Source organism: Sciurus carolinensis, chromosome 17 (genome assembly GCF_902686445.1).
Source record: "Sciurus carolinensis chromosome 17, mSciCar1.2, whole genome shotgun sequence".
Classification (NCBI taxonomy): domain Eukaryota; kingdom Metazoa; phylum Chordata; class Mammalia; order Rodentia; family Sciuridae; genus Sciurus; species Sciurus carolinensis.
Window position 1 is genome coordinate 59,373,365 of NC_062229.1, and position 25,416 is coordinate 59,398,780.

At 38.0% G+C, this 25,416-nt stretch overlaps 1 protein-coding gene and 1 pseudogene across 1 annotated transcript in view; both read right to left on the bottom strand.

Moving 5' to 3' along the window:
• Fhit (fragile histidine triad diadenosine triphosphatase) overlaps positions 1-25,416 on the bottom strand; it is a 1,508,571-nt gene that overhangs the window by 990,301 nt on the left and 492,854 nt on the right. The gene's annotated exons all lie outside the window — the stretch shown is intronic.
• Positions 3,056-3,700, bottom strand: LOC124969243 (cofilin-1-like; annotated as a pseudogene).

The following is a 25,416-nucleotide window of genomic DNA, read 5'->3' on the forward strand; positions in this document are numbered from 1 at the left end:
CCCAGATGCTTGCCAACATTTCTACTTGTAATTTTTTATAACTTTATTTATTTTATGTGGTATTGAGGATCAAACCCAGTGCCTTGCACATGCTAGGTGAGCATTCTACCACTGAGCCACAACCCCAGCCCCTACTTGTACTTTTGATAATTGCTATTCTGACTGAAGTGAGTGGAATCTCAGTATAGTTTTAATTTGCATTTCTCTAATTGCTAGAGATGGTAAACAGTTTTTCATGTTTGTTGACCAATCATATTTCTTCTTCTGTTTAGTTCCTTTGCACATTTATTGATTACGTATTTAGGTTTTTTTGGTGTTAAGTTCTTTGAGTTCTTAATGCTCTATCTGAGGTGCAGGCCACAAGATTTTCTCCCATTCTATAAACTCTGTTCACACACTTGATTTTTTCCTTTTGTGAAGTAGCTTTTTAGTTCAGTACCATCCCACTTATTGATTTTTGATTTTACTTCTTGTGTTTTAGGAGTCTTTTTAAAGAATTCAGTTCTTAGGCTGACACGATGGAGTGTTGGACCTACATTTTCTTCTGGCAGATGTAGGGTTTCTGATCTAATGTCTAGGTCTTTAATCCACTTTGATTTTTGTGCAAGGTAAGAGACAGGTTAAATTTCATTCTGCAACATATGAATTTCCAGTTTTCCCAGCACCATTTGTTGAAGAGAGTACTAACTTTTCTCCAATACATGTTTATGACACCTTTATCTAGTATGAGATAACTGTTTATGTGGGTTTCTCTGTGTCTTCTATTCTGTTCCATCAGTCTTTATGTCTGTTTTGGTACCAATACCATGCTGTTTTTGTTGCTATAGTTCTGTAATATAATTTAAAGTCTGGTATTGTGATGCCTTCTGTTTCACTTTTCTCACTAAGGATTGCTTTGGCTATTCTTGGCCTTATTTTTCCAAATGAATTTCATGATTGTTTTCTATTTCTCTGAAAAATATCATTGTAATTTTAAAAGGAATTGTATTAAATCTGTATAATATATTTGGTAGTATGGCCATTTTGACAATATTAATTCTGCCCATCCAAGAACATGGAAGAGTGTTTCATTTTCTAAGTTCTTCAATTTCTTTCTTTAATGTTCTGTTTTTATTGTAGAGGTCATTCACCTCTTTTGTAAGAGTGATTCCCAAGGTCATTTTTTTTGAGGCAATTACAAATGGTATAGCTTTCCTAATTAGTCTTTCAGTCAATTTATCATTGGCATATAGAATGCAATTGATTTATGGGTGTTAATTTTATATCCTGCTACTTTGCTGAATCTGTTTATGAGTTCTAGTAGTTTTCTGGTGAAGTTCTTTGGGTTTTCTAAATATAGAATCATGTCATCAGCAAATAGGGATAGTTTGAGCTCTTCTTATTTTCCTACTCAGATCCCTTTAATTTCTTTCTTTTGCCTAATCACTCTAGCTATAATTTCAAGAACTATGAGCAGAAGTGGTAAAAGAAGGCATTCCTGTCTTATTCCAGTTTTTAGAGTGAATGCTTTCAGTTTTCTTCCATTTAGAATGATGTTGGCCTTGAGTTTTACATATACAGTTTTCACAATATTGAAGTGCTCCTACTACACCTAATTTTTCTAGTGTTTTAAACATGGATGGATGCTGTTTTTTGTAAAATGCTTTTTCTGCATCTATAGAGATAATTATGTGATTCTTGTCTTTGAGTCTATTGATGTGACGAATTACACTTATTAATTTTTGTATGTTGAACCATCCATGCATCCCTGGGATGTAACCCACTTGGACATGGTGCACTATCTTTTTAATGATTTTGTATGTGATTTGGCAGTATTTTATTATGAATTTTTACATTTATGTTCATCAGGGATATTGGGTTGAAGTTTCTTTCCTTGATGTGTCATTGCCTAATTTTGGTATCAGGGTTATACCAGAATGAGTTTGGAAGGGTTCCCTCCTTCTCTAGTTCTTGGAATAATTTGAGGAGTATGGGGTTAGTTCTTCCTTGAAGGTCTGGTAGAACTCAGCTGAGAATCCAACTGGTCCTGAGCTTTTCTTTGTTGGCAGGTTTTGACGACATCTTCAATTTCATTGCTTGAAATGGTTGTTTAAATTTTCTATGTCCTCCAGGTTCAATTTGGTCAGGTCTCTAGGAATTCGTCAATGTCTTCAAGATTTTCTATTTTATTGGAGTATAAATTTTCAAAATAGTTTCTCATTATTATCTATAGTGTCCATGGTGATATTTCCTTTTTATTATGGATTTTAGTAATTTTTTGGAGTAATTTTAGAATTTTTTCCCCTCTTTTTCTTGGTTAGGTTAGCTAAGGATTTCATCAATTTTATTTATTTTCCAAAGAACCAACTTTTTGTTTTGTTAAATTTTTAGATTTTTGTTTATTTCAATTTCATTGATTTTTGACTTGGAAATTAACTATTTTCTGTCTTCTACCACTTTTGGTATTCATTTGTTCTTCTTTTTCTAGGGCTTTGAGATGTAATGTTAGATTATTTGGTGACTTTCTATTCTTTTCTTTTATTGTTGTCTATTTTTGTTTTTTGTTTTTTGTTTTTTGATTAAAGGTCCCTTGCTGGTCCTGCTTCCATGAATGGTCAAAACCAGGAGAAAAGGGAGGTTAACCAGCCGGCACTGGGAGGGATCATCTCCACAATATTCCATTTCTACACAGAACTAAACAGACAAGCACAGAGTCACTATTGTGGTTAGAAGTTGGTAGCAATGAGATGGGGGAGGAACAGGTGGGGTACAGGGATGTCATTAAAAAAATACAGGCCTTCCCCCAAAATTAGGTGCCTGGGGGAAGACTTGGTCTGTTTTGACCCAAGAGGAATCAGAAGATCAAAAGCAGTTTGGGGAGGCCAGAACTGTCAGGGATGGAGGGAGGAGGAAGGTCTGGGGGTAGAGGAGCTGTTTGGCAAATGGGGTAAAGGGAATGCCATCTCCCTGCTGGGATCCCTCCAGCCCCTCTGGTCTGGCAAGAAGGGAGCAGCCTACAATCCCCTAGGGCAGGTCTGGGGCTGCCAGATGCTCCAGGCAGGGGGCTGCAGGGGGCTCACAAAGACTTGCCCTCCAGAGAGATGAAGGCACTGCTCCCCAGTTTTTCAGCCAGGATACAGCAGTCCTTGACCTCCTTTTAGCAGTTTCCTTGTAATTCAGGCTTGATCCCTGTCAGTTTCTTCTGGATGGAGTCCTTGGAACTAGCATAGATCATTTTGCTCTTAAGGGCTGCAGACTCAGGGGCCCAGAAAATAAACACCAGGTCCTCCTTCTTGCTCTCCTTGGTCTCGCAGGTTGCATCACAGAGAACATAGCAGCAGACCTTGTCTGGCAGTATCTTGACGAGGTGGCGTAGAGGTCATCCACAGTCTGGCCCACATCACCTACAGGATGTCCTTGTCCTCCAGGATGATGTTCTTCTTGTCCTCACTTAGGCAGAAGAGCACTGCCTTCTTGCACTTCTTCACTTCCTCTGGTGTAGAAGACTTGCACACCTTCATATTATTAAACAACTTGATGACGCCACTAGAGACAGCCACACCAGAAGCCCTGTTTCCAGAAGCAAAAGGAAGAGAGCAAGAAGAGCCAGCAAAGACAAGACCTGCCACAGCTGTTGCCGGTATCCGAATTAACCACTTTCTATCCTTTTAATGAACTTTCCTCCTAGAACTGCCTTCATAGAGTCCCAGAGATTTGGTTGTTGTGTTGCTCTTCTCAATTATCTCTTTTTATTTCTCCTGCTATTCATTGATCATTCAATAGCATATTATTTAGTCTACAGTTGCTTCTATTTTTTATTTCATTATTGATTTCTAATTTCATTCTATTGTGATCTGATAGAATGCAAGATATTATGTCTATTTTTTTTTTGTATTTACCTAGGGTTTCTTTGTGGTCTAAGATATAGTCTACTTTAGAAAATGATCTGTGTGCTACTGAGAAGAAAGTATATTCAGTTATTGATGGATGAAATATTCTACATATGTCTGTTAAATCTAATTTATTATATTTTTTAGTTCTCTAGCTTCTTGGTTTAGTTTTTACTTGGAAGAGCTATGCTGTGATGAGAGAGACACATTAAGGTGACCCAGTATTACTGTGTTGTGGTCTACTTGATTCCTGAAATTGAGAAGAATTTGTTTGATATATATAGATGCTCCATTGTTTGGGGCATAAATACTTAAAATTGTTATTTCTTGTTGTATAATTCTGTTAAGCAGAATGAAATGAACTTTTTGTCCCTTCTGATTATCTTTGGCTTGAAGTTCAGTTTATCTGATATGATGATAGAAACCCTGCTTGTTTATGAGTTTCATGGGAATGATATGCTTTTTCCCATCCTTTTATCTTCGGTCCCTGGATATCTTCGCCTATGAGGTAAGCTTCTTGGAGAAAGCATATTGTTGAAACTTGTTTTTTAATACAATCTGTCATCTATGTCTTTTGATTGATGAGTTTAGACTATTTATATTCAATGTTATTTTTGAGATATGATTTTTATTCCCTGTCATTTTAGTTTATTTCTGATTTTTATTTTGAATTATTTTCTCCATTGATTCACTGTCCTTTTAGTGTAGTTCCTCCCTTTGCTGTTTTTCACTTTTATTTTTCACATCTTCATGAAATAACTTGGGTATGTTTTGTAGGGCAGGCTATCTAGTTGTTAATTCTTTTAATTTTTGTTTATCATAGAAGGTATTTATTTCATAATCAAAGTTGAAGCTTAATTTTTCTGAGGCTATGATTCTTGATTGGCATTTAGTTTCTTTCAGAATTTGGTATATATTATTCCTCTTAGTTTTTACAGTCTGGGTTGAAATCCAGACTGGTTTATCTCTAAGTGTGACTGGTTGTTTTTCTCCAGCATCCTTTAAAATTCTATCCTTATTCTGTATGTTAGGCATTTTCATAATAATGTGCCTTCGTGTGGGTTCGTTGTAGTTTTGTATATTTGGAGTCCTATAAGCCTCCTGTATTTGATTTTTCATTTCATTCTTTAGGTTTGGGAAATTTTTGATATAATTTATTGAAAAGATTACGCATGTGTTCTTTTGGCTTGTATTTATGAGCCTTCATCTATCCTGATAAATCTTAAATTTGGTCTTTTCAGATCATCCCATATTTCTTTTTTTTTTTTTTTTTTTTTTTTTTTTTTTTTTTTTTTTTGCGGTGCTGGGGATCGAACCCAGGGCCTTGTGCTTGCAAGGAAAGCACTCTACACACTGAACTATTTCCCCAGCCCCTCCATATTTCTTGAAAGTTCTCCTCGTGGTCTCCTGAAACCTTTTCTCCATTGTCAACTTTATTTTCAAGATTTTTATTTTGTCTTCATTGCCTGAAACATCTTCCAAGTAGTCTAGCCCATTAGTGTTGCTTTCCATTGAAATTTTAATTTGGCATATTGATTCCTTCATTTCAAGAATTTCCCTTTGATTTTTTTCAGAATCTCTTTGTTAAAGTGATCTTTCACTTCCTCTATTTTCTCTCTGATTTTATTCCTTTCATCATCTTTTATCTTGCAGATCAGCTTAACTATGACCTTTCTAAATTCCTTCTGTGGTATCAGTGGATTCTGATATTAAGGTTTTTTTTGTTTGTTTGTTTGTTTGGGATGGTTTATTTCTTGCTTTTTCATGTTGTTGGTGTGTCTCCCCATCTAACAGTATGGATCTGAGGCAGTAGCATTTCTACCCTGTGAACTTAGAGTGTCCCTAAAGGTTTCCAGTACCTCAGAGTTAGAGGGACATAAATAACAATGAAAACAAATGCAAACAATATTTAGCATTACAACAAATAGTTCCTGCTATGACATTTACAATATTAATTGTCACAATAAACATAAATCATGTGATCAGCTATTGCCCATGGTAAAAACATTAAGTTTGCAATTTCAAAAGTTGAACAGGATTATGAGATGTACAATGTGGTGATTATGGGGGAAGAAGAGAGAAAATAGAAATAAAAAATTATAGGAAGAGTGAAAGAACAATAGAGTTTGGATGTTAGGAGAAGAAAATAGATAGAGATTCAGGAGAAACAGCTAAGTGAGAGAGAAAAATTACATATATATATACACACACACACACACACACACACACACACATACACACACACACATACACCTAGGGCATCCTAGATCTCAAAAGACTGTCTTGAAAAATAACTGCCTTTCGAAAATGCTATAAATGAGGGGGAAAAAAGGAACAAATGTGTATATGTATACACGTCCATGGACCATTCCACTCATAAATAAACAGAAAAAAAAAAGTTCTTGATGAAAAGTTAAGGAATTTTTTCCATTGCAGAGGCCAAAAACAGTCAATAGGGATATGTGTTTGTTTTCTATTCCCTAATGTCTGTTTCTTCTTGAGGTATGTAGTATGTACAGGAGTATTGGCCACAGACTACTAAATCCTTCATCTTTTTGAATTGCCAGATGTAGCTCAGAAATTCTCAGCTTCCCTTTTTGGCACTGTTAGAGTGAGCTGGAATGTGATGTCTGCTCCATCCTCAGGGTGGGGGTTGCTTTAGTGTTCTGTGAGAGCAGATCTCATAGGCAGAGTTCCTGAAGGAAGCATTTAGGTCTAGGCAGGCTCCACCTTCTTCACTGAATGGCGATTACTCTGAAGATTATAAATCAGCACACCGCCAGGGCCCAGCAGCTACTGGTCCACACTGGGAGACTACACCCCAAGAATCTCCCCTGGGGTCCACTCAGTTAGTGGAGGAGCCAATCCTTCACCTCCTCTGTCTCCCATGGTGCCCACCTTTCCTGGACTCTTGGGTTCAGTCTCCAAACGCAATCACTCCTGCCATTGCCCTTTCAAATTCCCAGCCAGGCAAGGCCCTCCCAGCCAGTCCTGTGATCCACAGAGCTGAAGAGGTAGAGGCTACTTGGGTGGGTTTCCATGACACATATTCCTCTGTGTAAAACCCTCTCTGTGTCTGATTTTCTCCTGGACCCTTAGGCACCCTATATGATACGTGGCATGAGTTTTCAGATCTGTTTTTTGGATCCTACTTGGGTACACCAGGACTAGGTACCCACAGTCATTGCCCCCACTGCACAGCTGCAAAATGGCTCCTTTCTCTGTTCTCCATGGGCTGTTGGGAGAAACATACCTTCTTTCCCACATGAGAGTATTGTGCAACACACCTTCCAGGTCAGTCCAGCAGTTTCTTTGATCTCTGTTCTTTCCATACCAAGATATGCCATAGGCCTCCTAATAATGCGATTTCCCTTTAGTCTACTATCCCTTCACTTTGCCTGTGAAGGAACTACTCCAGCAGGCATCAGCAGCAGGATCGGGGATTTCTTCCTTATTCTATTTATAGCCAACCTACTGAGTCTCCGATCTTCATTAAATATACAGCATTAATTACGAGTAAATAACCTCCTTTCTTTTTCCACCGACCTTACTGAGAAGCTGCCTGCCTTCTTCTTGGTTTCATGCCACAAAGCAGCCTGGAAAGCAACCTCCTCTATTCTGCTTTCTTGAGTTCAGTCCCATATTTTTAATAGCCTTCAAAAACTAAAATTTTTAATGTCTGCATGGCATTTTGTTATGTAAATATATACTGTAATTTTCAATTGTTTCTACATTTGTCAACTTTTTAGTTGTTTTTCAATTGTAGGTATCATAAATGATACTTTGAAGAACATCTTCAGATCCAAGATGGCGGACTAGAGGGAGGCTGCGTTCCTTGTCGCTCCATAACTCTGGTTTCAAGCAGAGGATATCTGTTTCTTGGTGAGGCAGTTTTTGCTGCTTATCGATTCCCTGCTGTTTACCCCATTTGTCTGCTGGGATAACCTGCAGTCTGCCAGCATATCGACGCCTTTTTTGAGTGCAGATTGCTCACTGTCAGGCATCTATCATCCGCCATTTGCCTATCTCTCACCTGTCCATCACCTGCCTTACACCTATCCATCACCCAATGCACGAGGTTCACCTCCTCATCGTCCGACAACAGTCAGCAAACTGATCGCCGACAGCCAGTGGAGCTCCAGCTGCCTGCTGTTGCCTGTAGGTTCACTGTTACAGTACCTGCAGGTTTGATTACACGTGGCTGCTGCCATTTTGAGACAATAGCCAGGCTCCGTAGGACCCCTGGCTGGACTGACTGAACCCCATCTCCAGGATCCCCCAGCGCAACTGATCACTTCCTGCCTCTGGGGCCCTCACATCAACTGTTCTCTGCTGCCAGGACCTCCAGACCAACTGCCTGCACCCTATCACCAGGACCCCAGATCAACTGATTGCAACCAGCCTCCAGGATCCCACAACCACACCAAACACACCCGACATCCAGGACCCCTGCCTGACCAACCGCATCCCACCTCCAGGACCTCCAGCTGACCACGTCCATGCCCTGAGCTGCAGCTCCCCATTTGCCAACACATTTGGAAGCCAGAGCGGCCATCATGGATAATCCTGGAAGCTGTAGCTCCGATCTTTAGGTGGGGCAAATCCCATCCTGAAATGCCTGCTGGAGACTTGAAGCTCATTATCAGGTACCTCTCATGCATCAGGCTACTGAAGACTGGGAGGTTTCATTACTATATGTCTGTTATACTGTAGATTTTCTTTTTTCTCCTTATTGAAAAAATTTAAGTTTTTATTTCTTTACTTTTCTTGCTTTCTTTTCCTTTTGTTTACCTGTTCCATCCGTCTCTTTCTCCCTTTTTTGCATGCTAACATCCAATTTCTTTTAATTACACTCTCACCCTTTCTATTATCTAGAACTTCTGTATATTCATTTCTTATCCCATTAACAGCCACATTTTACATCCCTCTGCATCCTCTTTGTCCTCCATTAGAAACTGCACACCTTACTGCAAATCTGTTTGTTTTACTGAAGATAATATTTGAACTCATTCTGTTTATTATGACAATTTTGTTAATGTCCTCATAGGGGCTATTTGGTCTAGGATTGCATAGTGTCTGAATTGGGCACTGCTAATATTGATCTCCCCTTAAAGAAAGGGTTTTGGAAACCTATAGGGCCACTATAAGCCTATAGGGGGAAATCTGCAATACTCCAGATCTGTACTGCTAGAGGGGAAGATACAGGAACAACATGAAAAAACAAGGGAAGAAAATGATCCAAACAAATCTAGATTCTATATTAATAGAATCCAATGACAGTATGTTAGAAGAAATGTCAGGAAAGGACTTCAGATTATACATGATTAGATGATTCGCAAAGCAAAGGATGAGATAAGAGAGCAAATGCAGGCAATGATTGATAATACCAATAAGCTGAAAGAGCAACTGCAGTTAGCAAAAGATCATTTCAACAAAGAAATAGAGAGTCTCAAAAAAAACCAAATGGAAATCCTTGAAATGAAGGAAACAATAAGCCAAATAAAAAACTCAATGGAAAGCATCACCAAAAGACTAGACCACTTGGAGGACAGAGCCTCAGACAATGAAGACAAAATATTTAATCTTGAAAATGAAGTTGCCCAAACAGAGAAAATGATAAGAAATCATGAACACAATCTCCAAGAACTATGGGACGTCATGAAAAGACCAAATTTAAGAATTATTGGGATTGAGGAAAGCACAGAGATGCAAACCAAAGGAGTGAACAATCTATTAAATGAAATAATATCAGAAAATTTCCCAAACCTGAAGAATGAAATGGAAAATCAAATACAAGAGGCTTACAGAACACCAAATGCACAGACTCACAACAGGTCCACAGCAAGGCACATTATAATGAAAATGCCTAACATTCAAAATAAAGATAGGATTTTGAAGGCCGTGAGAGAAAAGCATCAGATTACATATAGGGGGAAACCAATATGGATAGCAGCCGACTTTTCAACCCAGATTCTAAAAGCTAGAAGGGCCTGGAACAACATATTTCAAGCTCTGAAAGAACATGGTTGCCAACCAAGAATCCTATACCCAGCAAAACTAATCTTCAGATTTGAAGATGAAATAAAATCCTTCCATGATAAACAAAAGTTAAAAGAATTTACAAATAGAAAGCCTGTGCTACAGAATGTTCTCAACAAAGTATTCCATGAGGAGGAAATGAAAACAACAATGGAGATCAGCAAAGGGAGGAACTACATTAGAGAAAAACCACTCAAAGGAGAAACCAAACCAACTTAAAAACCAAAAATAAGCCAAATGACTGGGAATACAAATTATATCTCAATAATAACCCTGAACGCTAATGGCCTAAACTCATCAATCAAAAGACATAGTCTGGCAGAATGGATTAAAAAGAAAGACCCAACAATATCCTGCCTGCAAGAGACTCATCTCATAGAAAAAGTCATCCACAAACTTAAGGTGAAAGTATGGGAAAAAAACCTACTATGCACATGGACTCAGTAAAAAAGCGGGGGTTTCCATCCGTATATCAGATAAAGTGGACTTCAAGCCAAAGTTAGTCAGAAGGGATAAAGAAGGACATTTGATACTGCTTAAGGGAACCATAAATCAGGAAGACATAACGATAGTAAATATTTATGCCCTAAACAATGGTGCATCCCTGTACATCAAACAAATCCTTCTCAATTTCAGGAATCACATAGACCACAACACAATAATTCTGGATGACTTTAATGCACCACTGTCACCACTAGATAGATCTTCCAAACAAAAACTAACCAAAGAAACCATAGAACTCAATAACACAATCAATAACCTAGACTTAATAGACATATATAGAATATTCCATCCATCAATGAGTGAATTCACTTTCTTCTCAGCAGCACATGGAACCTTCTCAAAAATAGACCATATATTATGCCACAAAGCAGCCCTTAGGAAATGCAAAAAGACAGAGATTCTGCCTTGTGTTCTATCAGATCGTAATGGACTGAGAGTAGAAATCAATGACAAAATAAAAAACAGAAATTACTCCAATACCTGGAGACTAAATAATATACTATTGAATGAAACATGGATGACAGAAAACATCAGGGAGGAGATAAAAAAATTCTTAGAGGTCAATGAGAATGACGATACAACACATCAAAATCTCTGGGACACTATAAAAGTGGTACTAAGAGGAAAATTCATTGCATGGAGCACATTCCAGAAAAGAATGAAAAGTCAACAACTAAATGAACCTAACATTACAGCTGAAAGCCCTAGAAAAAGAAGAACAGAATAACAGCAAAGTAGTAGAAGACAGGAAATAATTAAAATCAGAGCTGAAATCAATGAAATTGAAACAAAAGAAACAATTCAAAAAATTGACAAAACAAAAAGATGGTTCTTTGAGAAAGTAAACAAAATAGACAAACACTTAGCCACACTAACAAAGAGAAGGAGAGAGAAAACTCAAATTACTAAAATTCATGATGAAAAAGGAAATATCATGACAGACACCACTGAGATACAGAACATAATGAGAACATAACTTTGAAAATCTGTATTCCAACAAAATAGAAACTACCAAAGACATTGACAAATTTCTAGAGACATATGCTCCTCTCAAACAACCAGGAGGGTATACACAATTTAAACAGATCAATATCAAGCAATGAAATAGAAGAAGCCATTAAAAACCTACCATCCGGGGCCAAGATGGCAGACTAGAGGGCGGCTGCATTTCACGTTGCTCCAGGACGCAAGATTCAAAAGAGGAGATAGTGAGAGACTTGGGACCAACTCAAAGCCACCTCTCCTGTTGGGGAGGTGTCCCGGATGGGGCGGTAGCCCCAGAACCCAGGGAATTTGTGAAGTGGAGTTGCTCGGCGAGACGCCCCTCCCCCCACTGGAGCGGTAAACACGGACAACTGGGATCATCGTAGAGGAGGTGGCTCAGCACAGCGCTTGGACTCGAGCAACCACTGGGGCTCCGGGCAGCTGCCTGAGGAGGAGCTGCGTGGTGAGCTGTTTAGACCCAGAACAACCGCTTCTGAACACCAGGGGGTTGCCCGGAAGAAGAGGAGAAGCCCGGTGGGTCGCTTGGTCTAGGAGTGACTGCATCAGAGCCACAGGCGGTTGCCAGAGGAGGAGCTGCGTGGTGAGCTGTTTGAACTCAGAGCGAGCGCTCCTGAACACCGGGGGACTGCCCGGAGGAAGAGGAGGAGCGCGGCGGGTTGCTTGACCTAGGAGTGACTGCATCAGAGCCACAGGCAGTTGCCAGAGGAGGAGCTGCGTGGCGAGCTGTTTGAACTCAGAACAACTGCTCCAGAACACTGGTGGCCTGCCTGGAGGAGGAGAGCGGTGGGACGCTTGGTCTAGGAGTGACTGCATCAGAGCCACAGGCAGTTGCCAGAGGAAGAGCTGCATGGCAAGCTGTTTGAACTCAGAACAACTGCTCCAGAACACTGGTGGCCTGACTGGAGGAGGAGAGTGGTGGGACACTTGGTCTAGGAGTGACTGCATCAGAGCCACAGGTGGTTGCCAGAGGAGGAGGCGAGTGGTGAGTTGATTGGACTAAAAGCGACCGCTCCTGAACACCGGTGGCCTGCCTGGAGGAGGAGTGTGGTGAGTCACTTGGTCTCGGAGCCACCGCTCCTGAACACCCGGGGGGCTACCCGGAGGAGGAGGAGGAGGAACAGGGCGGGTCACTCGTGGAGTGACTGCCTAGCGCTACAGGTGGTTGGCGGGAGGAGGAGACCCGAAGTGAGTTGCTTGGACTCCTAGTGACTGCGTCGGAAACCGGGCGGCTGTCCGGAGGAGGAGGTGTGTGGCGGGTCTCTGGGTCTCGGAGCTATTGTACGGGGCTCCAGGTGGTGGCTCAGAGGAGGGGCTGCATAGCCAGGCGATTGGTGCAGAGCAGGGTCCCAGGAGCTAGGTGGCTTCTTGCTGGAAGAGCCGCACAGAGACACGCCTAGGGGCGGAGCGAAGTTTCCAGGGCGGCGGGCAGATTCTCTGGGAGAGGCAGCCTAAGGAGACTCGCCTGCGAAGGGTGAGGCTCCCAGACCCAGGACGTAGGTCCGGGCCCCTGGGATAGTTGCAGAGGAAGACAGCCCAGCCCAGGTGGTAGTTGTAGATTGAGGGGAACCTCTAGGAGGGCAACTGACCAGCGAGACGTCCCCACCGAGTGAGTCTTCCCGGCCGGGAGAGGTTTTCCCACAGGGACGGTAAAACCAGAGACACAGGCACAAACAGGCCTTGCCTCAGCCCGCAGTCTAGTTCGCCATTGGATGACCATTGGTCAACAAGTGGAGGCACCTCTGCCCACTAGCAGGGAATATACGCCACCTGAGGGTCACCACCCCTAGAGAGGCAGCTTCTTCGTGGAGCTCTGCATTATCAACCTCCTCCAAGACTTCAGGCTACTGAAGGATAAGAGGGGATATACTAGCAATCTTCAGGGACATTATAAGTTGATAGAGGAAATCTGCAATATCTTAATGACCCACTGATCCCTGAACAATATGAGAAAACAAGGGAAGAAAATGCCCCAAACAAATCTAGATGTTACATCAATAAAATCCAATGACATCATGGCAGAAGAAATGACAGAAAGGGAGTTCAGAATGTACATAATTAAAATGATTAGGGAAGCAAACGATGAGATGAAAGAGCAAATGCAGGCATTGAACGATCGCACCAATCGACAGTTAACAGAGCAAATTCAGGAAGCAAAAGATCATTTCAATAAAGAATTAGAGATATTGAAAAAAAAAACAAACAGAAATCCTTGAAATGAAGGAAACAATAAACCAAATTAAGAACTCCATAGAAAGCATAACCAATAGGATAGAACACCTGGAAGACAAAACCTCAGATATTGAAGACAAAATATTTAACCTCGAAAACAAAGTTGAACAAACAGAGAAGATGGTGAGAAATCATGAACAGAATCTCCAAGAACTATGGGATATCATGAAAAGGCCAAATTTGAGAATTATTGGGATTGAGGAAGGCTTAGAGAAACAAACCAAAGGAATGAACAATCTATTTGAAGAAATAATATCAGAAAATTTCCCAAATCTGAAGAATGAAATGGAAAATCAAGTCCAAGAGGCTTATAGGACTCCAAATACACAAAATTACAACAGACCCACACCAAGGCACATTATAATGAAAATACCTAACATACAAAATAAAGACAGAATTTTAAAGGCTGTGAGAGAAAAGAACCAAATTACATTCAGGGGGAAGCCAATACGGATATCAGCAGATTTTTCAATCCAGACCCTAAAAGCTAGAAGGGCCTGGACAACATTTTTCAAGCTCTGAAAGAAAATAGATGCCAACCAAGAATCTTATACCCAGCAAAACTTACCTTCAAATTTGACGATGAAATGAAATCATTCCATGATAAACAAAAGCTAAAAGAATTTACAAAAAGAAAGCCAGCATTACAGAACATTCTCAGCAAAATATTTCATGAGGAAGAGATAAAAAACAAAGAAGCAAATCAGCAAAGGGAGGAATTATCCTAAAGGAACTGTCAAATAAAGGAGGAACCAAGATGTGTCAAAAATTTTAAATATGAACCAAATGACTGGGAATACAAATCATATCTCAATAATAACCCTGAATGTTAATGGCCTGAATTCATCAATCAAAAGACATAGACTGGCAGATTGGATTAAAAAGAAAGATCCAACAATATGTTGCCTGCAAGAGACTCACCTCATAGAAAGAGATACCCATAGACTAAAGGTGAAAGGATGGGGAAAAACATACCATGCACATGGACTCAGCAAAAAAGCTGGAGTATCTATCCTCATTTCAGATAATGTGGACTTCAAGCCAATGTTAGTCAGTAGGGATAAAGAAGGACATTTCATACTGCTTAAGGGAAGTATAAATCAGCAAGATATAACAATCATAAACATCTATGCCCCAAACAGTGGCTCATCCATGTATGTTAAACAAATCCTTCTCAATTTTAGAAACCAAATAGACCATAACACAATAATACTAAGTGATTTTAACATGCCTCTTTCACCACTGGACAGATCTTCCAAACAAAAATTGAACAAAGAAACCATAGATCTCAATAACACAATTAATAATTTAGACTTAACAGACATTTATAGAATATACCATCCAACCAAGAGCGAACACACTTTCTTCTCAGCAGCACATGGATCCTTCTCTAAAATAGACCATATATTATGCCACAAAGCTAATGTCAGCAAATACAAGAAGATAGAGACACTACCTTGTATTCTACCAGATCATAATGGATTGAAGTTACAAATTAATGAAAGAGTAAAAAACAGAAACTACTCCAACAATTGGAGATTAAATAATATGCTACTATATGATGAATGGATAACAGAAGATATTAGGAAGGAAATTAAAAAATTCTTAGAGGTAAACGAGAACAAAGAAACATCATATCAAAATCTCTGGGACACTCTGAAAGCAGTACTTAGAGGAAGATTTATTTCATGGGGTGCATTCAAAAAAAGAAGTAAAACTCAAAAAATAAATGACCTAACACTACAGCTCAAAGCCCTAGAAAAAGAAGAACAGACCAACACCAAAAGTAGTAGAAGACAGGAAATAGTTAAACTGAGAGCTGAAATCAACGAAATTGAAACGAAAGAAACAATACAAAAAATTGACAAAATAAATAGTTGGTTCTTCAAAAAAATAAACAAAATTGATAAACCTTTAGCCACACTAACAAAGAGAAGACGAGAGAAAACCCAAATCACTAAAATTCGGAATGAACAAGGAAATATCACAACAGACACGACTGAAATACAAAACATAATTAGGAGCTATTTTGAAAATCTATACTCCAACAAAATAGAAAATTTCGAAGACATCAACAGGTTTCTAGAGACATATGAATTACCTAAACCGAACGAGGAGGACATACACAATTTAAATAGACCAATTTCAAGTAATGAAATAGAAGAAGTCATCAAAAGCCTTCCAACAAAGAAAAGTCCAGGACCAGATGGGTTCTCAGCTGAGTTCTACAAAACTTTTAAAGAAGAGCTCATTCCAATACTTCTCAAAGTATTCCAGAAAATAGAAGAGGAGGGAACTCTCCCAAACCCATTCTATGAAGCCAATATTACCCTGATTCCTAAACCAGACAGAGACACATCAAGGAAAGAAATTTCAGACCAATATCCTTAATGAACATCGATGCAAAAATTCTAAACAAAATTTTAGCAAATCGCATACAAAAACATATTAAAAATATAGTGCACCATGATCAAGTGGGTTTCATCCCAGGGATGCAAGGTTGGTTCAATATCAGGAAATCAATAAATGTAATTCACCATATCGATAGACTTAATGTCAAGAATCACATGATTATTTCGATAGATGCAGAAAAAGCATTTGATAAAATACAGCACCCCTTCATGCTCAAAACACCAGAAAAAATAGGGATAGTGGGAACATTCCTTAACATTGTAAAGGCCATCTACGCTAAACCCATGGCTAATATCATTCTAAATGGTGAAAAACTGAAAGCATTCCCTCTAAAAACTGGAACAAGGCAGGGATGCCCTCTTTCACCACTTCTATTCAATATTGTCCTTGAAACTCTAGCCAGAGCAATTTGACAGACCAAAGAAATTAAAGGGATACGAATAGGAAAAGAAGAACTCAAACTATCCCTATTTGCTGATGATATGATGGTATACTTAGAGGAACCAGGAAATTCCACCAGAAAACTTTTAGAACTCATAAGTGAATTCAGTAAAGTAGTGGGATATAAGATCAATGCACATAAAGCTAAGGCATTTTTATACATAAGCGATGAATCTGCAGAAAGGCAAATTAGGAAAACTACCCCATTCACAATAGCTTCGAAAAAAATAAAGTATTTGGGAATCAATTTCACAAAAGAGGTGAAAGACCTCTACAGTGAGAACTACAGAACACTAAAGAAAGAAATTCAAGAAAACTTTAGAAGATGGAAAGATATCCCATGTTCTTGGATAGAAAGAATTAATATTGTCAAAATGGCCATACTACCAAAAGTGCTATACAGATTCAATGCAATTCCAATTAAAATCCCAATGATGTACCTTACAGAAATAGAGCAAGCAATTATGAAATTCATCTGGAAGAATAAAAAACCCAGAATAGCTAAAGCAATCCTTGGCAGAAAGAGTGAAGCAGGGGTATCGCAATACCAGATCTTCAACTCTACTACAAAGCAATAGTAACAAAAACGGCATGGTATTGGTACCAAAATAGAAAGGTGGATCAATGGTACAGAATAGAGGACACGGACACAAACCCAAATAAATACAATTTTCTCATACTAGACAAAGGGGCCAAAAATATGCAATGGAGAAAAGATAGCCTCTTCAACAAATGGTGCTGGGAGAATTGGAAATCCATATGCAACAGAATGAAACTAAACCCATATCTCTCACCATGCACGAAACTAAACTCAAAATGGATTAAGGATCTCGGAATCAGATCAGAGACCTTGCATCTTATAGAAGAAAAATTAGGACCAGAGCTTCAACATGTCGGCTTAGGACCAGACTTCCTTAACAGGACTCCATAGCACAAGAAATAAAAGCAAGAATTAATAACTGGGATAGATTCAAACTAAAAAGTTTTCTCTCAGCAAAGGAAACTATCAGCAATGTGAAGAAAGAGCCTACAGAGTGGGAGAAAATCTTTGCCAATCATACTTCAGATAGAGCGCTAATCTCCAGAATCTATAAAGAACTCAAAAAAATCTACACCAAGAATGTAAATAATCCAATTGACAAATGGGCTAAAGAAATGAATAGACACTTCACAGAAGAAGATATACAAGCAATCAACAAACATATGGAAAAATGTTCAACATCTCTAGTAATAAGAGAAATGCAAATCAAAACCACCCTAAGATTCCATCTCACCCCAATTAGAATGATGATTATCAAGAATATAAGCAACAACAGGTGCTGGCGAGGATGTGGGGAGAAAGGTACACTCATACATTGCTGTTGGGGCTGCAAATTAGTGCAGCCACTCTGGAAAGCAGTGTGGAGATTCCTTAAAAAACTTGGAATGGACTCACCATTTGACCCAGCTATCCCACTCCTTGGCCTATACCCAAAGGACTTAAAATCAGCATACTACAGAGATACAGCCACATCAATGTTCATAGCTGCCCAGTTCACAATAGCCAGATTGTGGAACCAACCTAGATGTCCTTCAATTGATGAATGGATAAAGAAACTGTGGTATATATATACAATGGAATATTACTCAGCCATAAAGAATGATAAAATTATGGCATTTGCAGGCAAATTGATGAAACTGGAGAATATCATGCTAAGTGAGATAAGCCAATCTCAAAAAACCAAAGGAAGAATGATATCGCTAACAAGTGGATGATGACACACAATGGGGGGTGGGAAGGGTTAGTGTTGGGATTGGAGTTGGGTTTAGGGAGGGGGGCAGGAATGGGGGAAGGAAGGACTGTATAGATGGAGGGGAGGGGTGGGAGGGGAGGGGAGGAAGGGAAAAAATGGCAGAATGAATCAAACAACATTACCCTGTGTAAATTTATGATTACACAAATGGTATGCCTTTACCCCATGTACAGACAGAGAAACAACATGTATCCCATTTGTTTACAATAAAAAAAAACAAAACAAAACAAAACAAAAAACCTACCATCCAAGAAAAGCCCAGGACCAGACGGATTCTCAGCCGAGTTCTACAAGACCTTCAAAGAAGATCTCATTCCAATACTTCTCAAAGTATTCCAGGAAATAGAAAAGGAGGGTACCCTACCAAACTCATTCTATGAAGCTAATATCACCCTCATACCCAAACCAGGAAAAGACACATCAAGGAAAGAAAAGTTTAGATCAATATCCTTGATGAATATAGATGCAAAGATCCTTGACAAAATATTGGCAAACCATATCCAAAAACATATTAAGAAAATCGTGCACCACGATCAAATGGGGTTCATCCCTGGAATGCAAGGATGGTTTAACATCTGTAAATCAATAAACATAATCCATCATGTCAATAGACTTAAGGATAAGAAACATATGGTTATTTCAATTGATGCAGAAAAAGCGTTCAACAAAATACAAGACCCCTTCAAGCTCAAAACACTAGAAAAAATAGGAATAGTAGGAACATACCTGAACATCGTAATGGCTATTTATACTAAGCCCATGGCCAACATCATTCTTTTGGAGAAAATCTGAAACCATTCCCTTTAAAAATGGGAACAAGACAGGGACGTCCTCTTTCACCACTTCTATTTAACATTGTCCTCGAAACTCTAGCCAGAGCAATTAGGCAGACTAAAGAAATTAAAGGGATACGAATAGGAAAAGAGGAACTTAAGCTGTCCCTATTTGCTGATGACATGATTCTATATTTAGAGGATCCAAAAACTCCTCCAGAAAATTTTTAGACCTCATCAATGAATTCAGCAAAATATCAGGATATAAAATCAACACACATAAATCTAAAGCATTTTTATATGCAAGTGACGAAGCAGCTGAAAGGGAAATGAAGAAAACAACTCCATTTGTAATAGCCTCAGAAAAAATAAAATACTTGAAAATCAATCTAACCAAAGAGGTAAAAGATCTTTAGAGTGAAAACTTCAAAACATTGAAGAAAGAAATTGAGGAAGACCTTAGCAGATGGAAAGATTTCCCATGTTCTTGGATGGGCAGAATTAATATTGTCAAAATGGCCATACTACCAAAAGTGCTATACAGATTCAATGCAATTCCAATTAAAATCCCAATGATGTACCTTACAGAAATAGAGCAAGCAATCATGAAATTCATCTGGAAGAATAAAAAACCCAGAATAGCTAAAGCAATTCTTAGCAGGAAGAATGAAACAGGGGGTATCGCAATATCAGAACTTCAACTATACTACAAAGCAATAGTAACAAAAACGGCATGGTATTGGTACCAAAATAGACAGGTAGATCAATGGTACAGAATAGAGGACACGGACACAAACCCAAATAAATACAATTTTCTCATACTAGACAAAGTTGCCAAAAGTATGCAATAGAGAAAAGATAGCCTCTTCAACAAATGGTGCTGGGAAAACTGGAAATCCATATGCAACAGAGTGAAACTAAACCCCTATCTCTCACCTGCACAAAATTCATCTCAAAATGGATCAAGGACCTTGGAATCAGAACAGAGACCCTGCATCTTATAGAAGAAAAAGTAGGTCCAAATCTTCACCTTGTTTGCTTAGGATCAGACTTCCTTAACAGGACTCCCATAGCACAAGAAATAAAAGCAAGAATTAATAACTGGGATAGATTCAAACTAAATAGCTTTCTCTCAGCAGAGGAAACTCTCAGCAATGCGAAGAGAGAGCCTACAGAGTGGGAGAATATCTTTGCCACTCATACTTCAGATAGAGCACTAATTTCCAGAATATATAAAGAACTCAAAAAACTCTACACGAAGAATACAAATAACCCAATCAACAAATGGGCTAGGATATGAACAGATGCTTCACAGAAGAAGATCTACAAGCAATCAACAAACATATGAGAAAATGTTCACCATCTTTAGTAATAAGAGAAATGCAAATCAAAACTACACTATGATTCCATCACACCCCAATTAGAATGGCGATTATCAAGAATACAAGCAACAATAGGTGTTGGAGAGGATGTGGGGAAAAAGGTACACTCATACATTGCTGTTGGGGCTGCAAATTAGTGCAGCCACTCTGGAAAGCAGTATGGAGATTCCTCAGAAAGCTTGGAATGGAACCACCATTTGACCCAGCTATCCCACTCCTTGGCCTATACCCAAAGGACTTAAAATCAGCATACTACAGAGATACAGCCACATCAATGTTCATAGCTGCTCAATTCACCATAGCCAGTTTGTGGAACCAACCTAGATGTCCTTCAATTGATGAATGGATAAAGAAACTGTGGTATATATATACAATGGAATATTACTCAGCTATAAAGAATAATAAAATTATCGCATTTGCAGGCAAATGGATGAAATTGGAGAATATCATGCTAAGTGAGATAAGCCAGTCTCAAAAAACCAAAGGATGAATGATCTTGCTGATAAGCGGATGATGACACATAATGGGGGGTAGGAGGGAGGCAAGAATGGAGGAAGGAGGGAGAGTATAGAGGGAAAAGAGGGGTGGAAGGGGTGGGGGGGAGGAAAAAAATAACAGAATGAATAACATCTTCATAAATACATTTTAAATTCACATTTCTTAGGAAAGATTTCTAGAAGTGGAAACATAGAGGTTAGCAAAGCTTACTTTCAAGTATAATGTTATCCTAGGAATTAAGAATTGCTATCAGCAAGCCAATTTCTAAACTAGAATCCTGGTTAACCATAATTAACTAGGAGAAATACATGTGGTAACAAAACCGACCCTGCTCATTTCCACTAATAACATCAAATCTTGTAGCATATATGATCAAGTCACTATTGACACAGAAAGAAGAAATCAGTCCTACCAAAAAGACATTTATTTCAAGGAAAGGCAACAGCCTGCTGTGTTGTCTTCTGCCCCAGAGCAAAAGTTGCCTCACCATGTCCACTTGTATATAAGATCCAGGAACATATTCTTATCATCATTGGTTTGCATAGATTTGCCTGTCTATTGAGAATTGATAAGCAATCCAAGTTCATAAATCTGGAAAGTCATAATGCAGTAATATCATGTTCTGGAGTTTTTAAACCTTTTACCTTTGGTAGCTTTGAGGACAGAAATTTCTATCTTTTTTACAAATCTTTTTTTATTTTAACATCTGCTTTACCTCTTTTTTTTTTCCCCAACAAGTTGACAACATTTATTTCTTGTTCATTTCTTTCTACGTGAAGTTCCATTTTATTTACACCTACATATGTAAGACAGTGAATAACATACAACCAATCACCCTGCAGGGTTGAAACATAAAAAAGACAAGTTGGTTCTAGGAAATGCTTTTGTATTGCACCTAGTATCTGTTTTATGTTGAGATTAGCCTTCATCAGTTTTCTTTGTTGTTGTTGTTATTTTTGATAGAACTGGGGGTCCCTAGGGAAGCACTCTACAACTGAATCCCAAAACTTTGTCTTGATTCTGTTGTAAAGGAAAATATGATTGTCACTTAAATTAAAATTCCAAACCTTAGGAGCCAATGAACAGTTATTGTATACCACTTTTTATGATAATACTCATTGGCAAGGAAACCGTATTTCCTAAAGCTTATTCCACGGGGGAAAGCATTTTCATGATCAAAAGAATTTAGGGAAGAGTGAGAGTTTAGCAAAGTTCAAGGTGAATTTTTAATGTGTTAGAATGAACCGTGATTCTCCATTATGGGCTGTATCTAGTAACATTCTAATTATATTTACAAATAATTCTTTTTTTTATGTTGTCTTTTCTTTCTGGCTGCTCCACTGAGTTTCTATACAGCATCACAAGAGAGAACATTCTAGGGAGCATGCTCCAGGAAATATTCCGCTAGATCAGCAGCTCTTTAACACTTGAGTGTCAGGACACTTTTACACGCTTAAGAACTGCTGAAAGCCCCCAAGAGTTTTTGGCTTTGTGGGTTATATCTTTGGATACTAACCATATTAGAAATTAAACAGAAAATTTTAAAAACACTATTAATTTATTAAAATAAGTATAATAGGGATTAGCTCCATATCTCCATGGTAGAGCATGTATATATATATACAAGGTCATAGCTTCAATCCCTAACATACACACATAAATAAATAAATAAATAGTAAACTTGTTACATGTACACATACATAATACATTTTCCAAAACAAAGAACTAGTGAGAAGAACCTTGTCTCACACTTTGAAATCACTTTAATATTTACCTCAAATAGGTAAATTCTCCTGTCTCTTCATTACATGGTAATGTACAATTATGGTTGAAGTATACTAAGAAAATCCAGGAGAGGTATTTTTTTGCCTTTTCAAATAACTGGATATTTTCTCTCACACTGTGTGAAAACTTGACAAATGATAGTTTCTTTAATTGTTAGCTGCTATGTAAAATCTGAAACCATTATCAATGAAATCTTTGTACTCTGTTATATAAAATCCATGGGCTATGTGGCACTTCGAATGGATCCTTTCTCTATGCAAAATTTTGTAACAGTATACACTCTTTGGGTTGAAAATATTGGCTTACCACATTATGTTGATCTTTCAAAATGTTGACACATTTCATTATACGATATAAAATGATTTACTTTTGTTAATACCATCATTGATCTCATAAAGAAAGTCTTTAAGAATCAGGAAGCTGTCAAACTCATGGTGGTAGACACAAGTTTTCCAAATTTTTAATTTTGCTTGAAAATCTCAACTTCATTGTTGGCAAATCCTGTAGTCCAATGGTTTACTTAAAGAGACAGGCTCACTTCATACATTGGAAAATATCTGTCAGATATCTCAGTCTGAGTAACCACATTGTATCTGCCAATAGTTCCTATGAATAAAAAAAAAAAATGCTGATCTTTATGAACAGTGGTTATTTCAGATCACAACCCAACCTCACAAGGGTCTTCCTTGAGATAGCCATGATACTTCAGTACACAGCAGCCGTTTTTTATGTTTGTTTAAAATTCAGTACATAGTCCTATAGAAATAAAGTTTGTACTCAACTATCAAAATTCAATCAATTTTACTAAACTTTACTGTTTATCATGGATATTTTTCAATAATATTGGCTTTTATTTTTGATTTTTTTTTAACAATAAATACATGGTGCTAAAGAATAAATGCTCAATAGTCCAGTTTGGTATCACTTTGTTGATTCATGCTTTGGTACTAGTGTTTTTTAAATTTTTTTAAATTGTAGATGGACATGATACCTTTATTTTATTTTATTTTTGCTTATGTGGTACTGAGGCTCAAGTCCAGTACATCATACATGCTAGGGAAGTGCTCTACCACTGAGTCACAACCACAGCCCAGTGCTAGTATTTCTATCTGCCATTACAGCAAATGCTACCATAGTGAAAAAGACCAATAATAACTTAGTATTACAGCAATATAATTTTTACCTTGCAGACTTCCTGAACAGGTCTCAGGGATTCCCAGGGGTCTATGAGCCACCTTTTGGGAATTGTAGCTTTAGACTCCAAGTCAATTTTGACAAAAATATTAGAGACAGAAAGTAAAGTTCTAATCACCACTTGGTAGTTCATTCTCTGAGCATGTTAATTTACAAGTCAGGTCCATTTTCCTGCAATATTCACCATTTTGTCTTTATAATTTAGTTACTGAGTCCCTTCTGGGTATGTGTGCAGGATCAATGCCTCTTCCAGAGAGTCATGGCCATAGAAAATCCATTTGACCTGCTCACAGGCAAAGATGTTGCTTCTCTTTATGGCTACATTCCTAACTACAGGATGAAAAATGTTATGACTTACCTACAACAAAGGTATGCAAGAAGATCTTTGGAAACAGCATGATCTGTTCACAGCTTGGGGGTTTCGTACCCTAAGTGGCCATATGGGCTCTCTCTGACAGCGAAGGGTATCACCAACCCAATTCTAATCCCCTGAGTCTTTATCCAAACAAGTAGCCAAGAGCTCCATTTAATTCACCAGCCATAGAATCTATCTATTTTAAATCATATTTCTAGAGTAATGATTCTCAAAATATAATTCTTAAAGCATTTATATCAAAATCATGTGGAATGCTTATTTAAAATGCATGTCCCTAACAAGGTGGCAGACTAGGGCATTCTAGCACTCATCCTTGCACAGAAACAGTAAGTTGAACAGTTATCTACATGCTAAAACTCCTTGGGAGAAAAGTATTAACAATTTCAAGAAGACTGGAGTTATAGTATCTTTTCTGATGACAAAGGTATGAAAGTAGATATCAATAAGAGAAATAAAATTGGAAAATGTACAAATGTCGAAATAAAATAACAAACTTCTGAATACAAAATCAAACGTCATGAGATAAATGAAATGTAAACACAACATACAAAAATGTATGGAATACAGCAAAAGCGGTTCTAAGAGAAAATGTTATGGCCATAAATACCTACTTTTAGAAAGAAGAAAGATCTCAAATAAGCACCAAAGGTTATACCACAAGGAACTAGAGAAACAAGAACAAATTAATTCCAAAGTCAGCAGAAGAATGGAAATAATACAAATCAGAGCAAAAATGAATGTAAAAGAAACTAGAAAAATGATAGAAAAGATCAATAAAATGACTAGTTGGGTTTAAACAAAACTGACAAACCTTTAGCCAGTTTAGGGAAAAAAATAAGAATCAACTAAAATTAGAAATGAAAAAGGAGATAATACAACTGATACCAAATAATTACAAAGGATATTAAGAGACTACTAAGGACAATTACATGCCAACAAATTTGATAACCTAAAAGAAATGAATAAATTCCTAGAAAGCACAACCTCCCAATACTGATTCATGAAGAAATGGAAAATTTGAACAGATCAATAATGAATAAGGACCTTGAATCAGTAAAAACAAAATGAAAAGTTCCCAAGAAAGAAAATTTCAGGACTTTACTATTGAAGTCTACC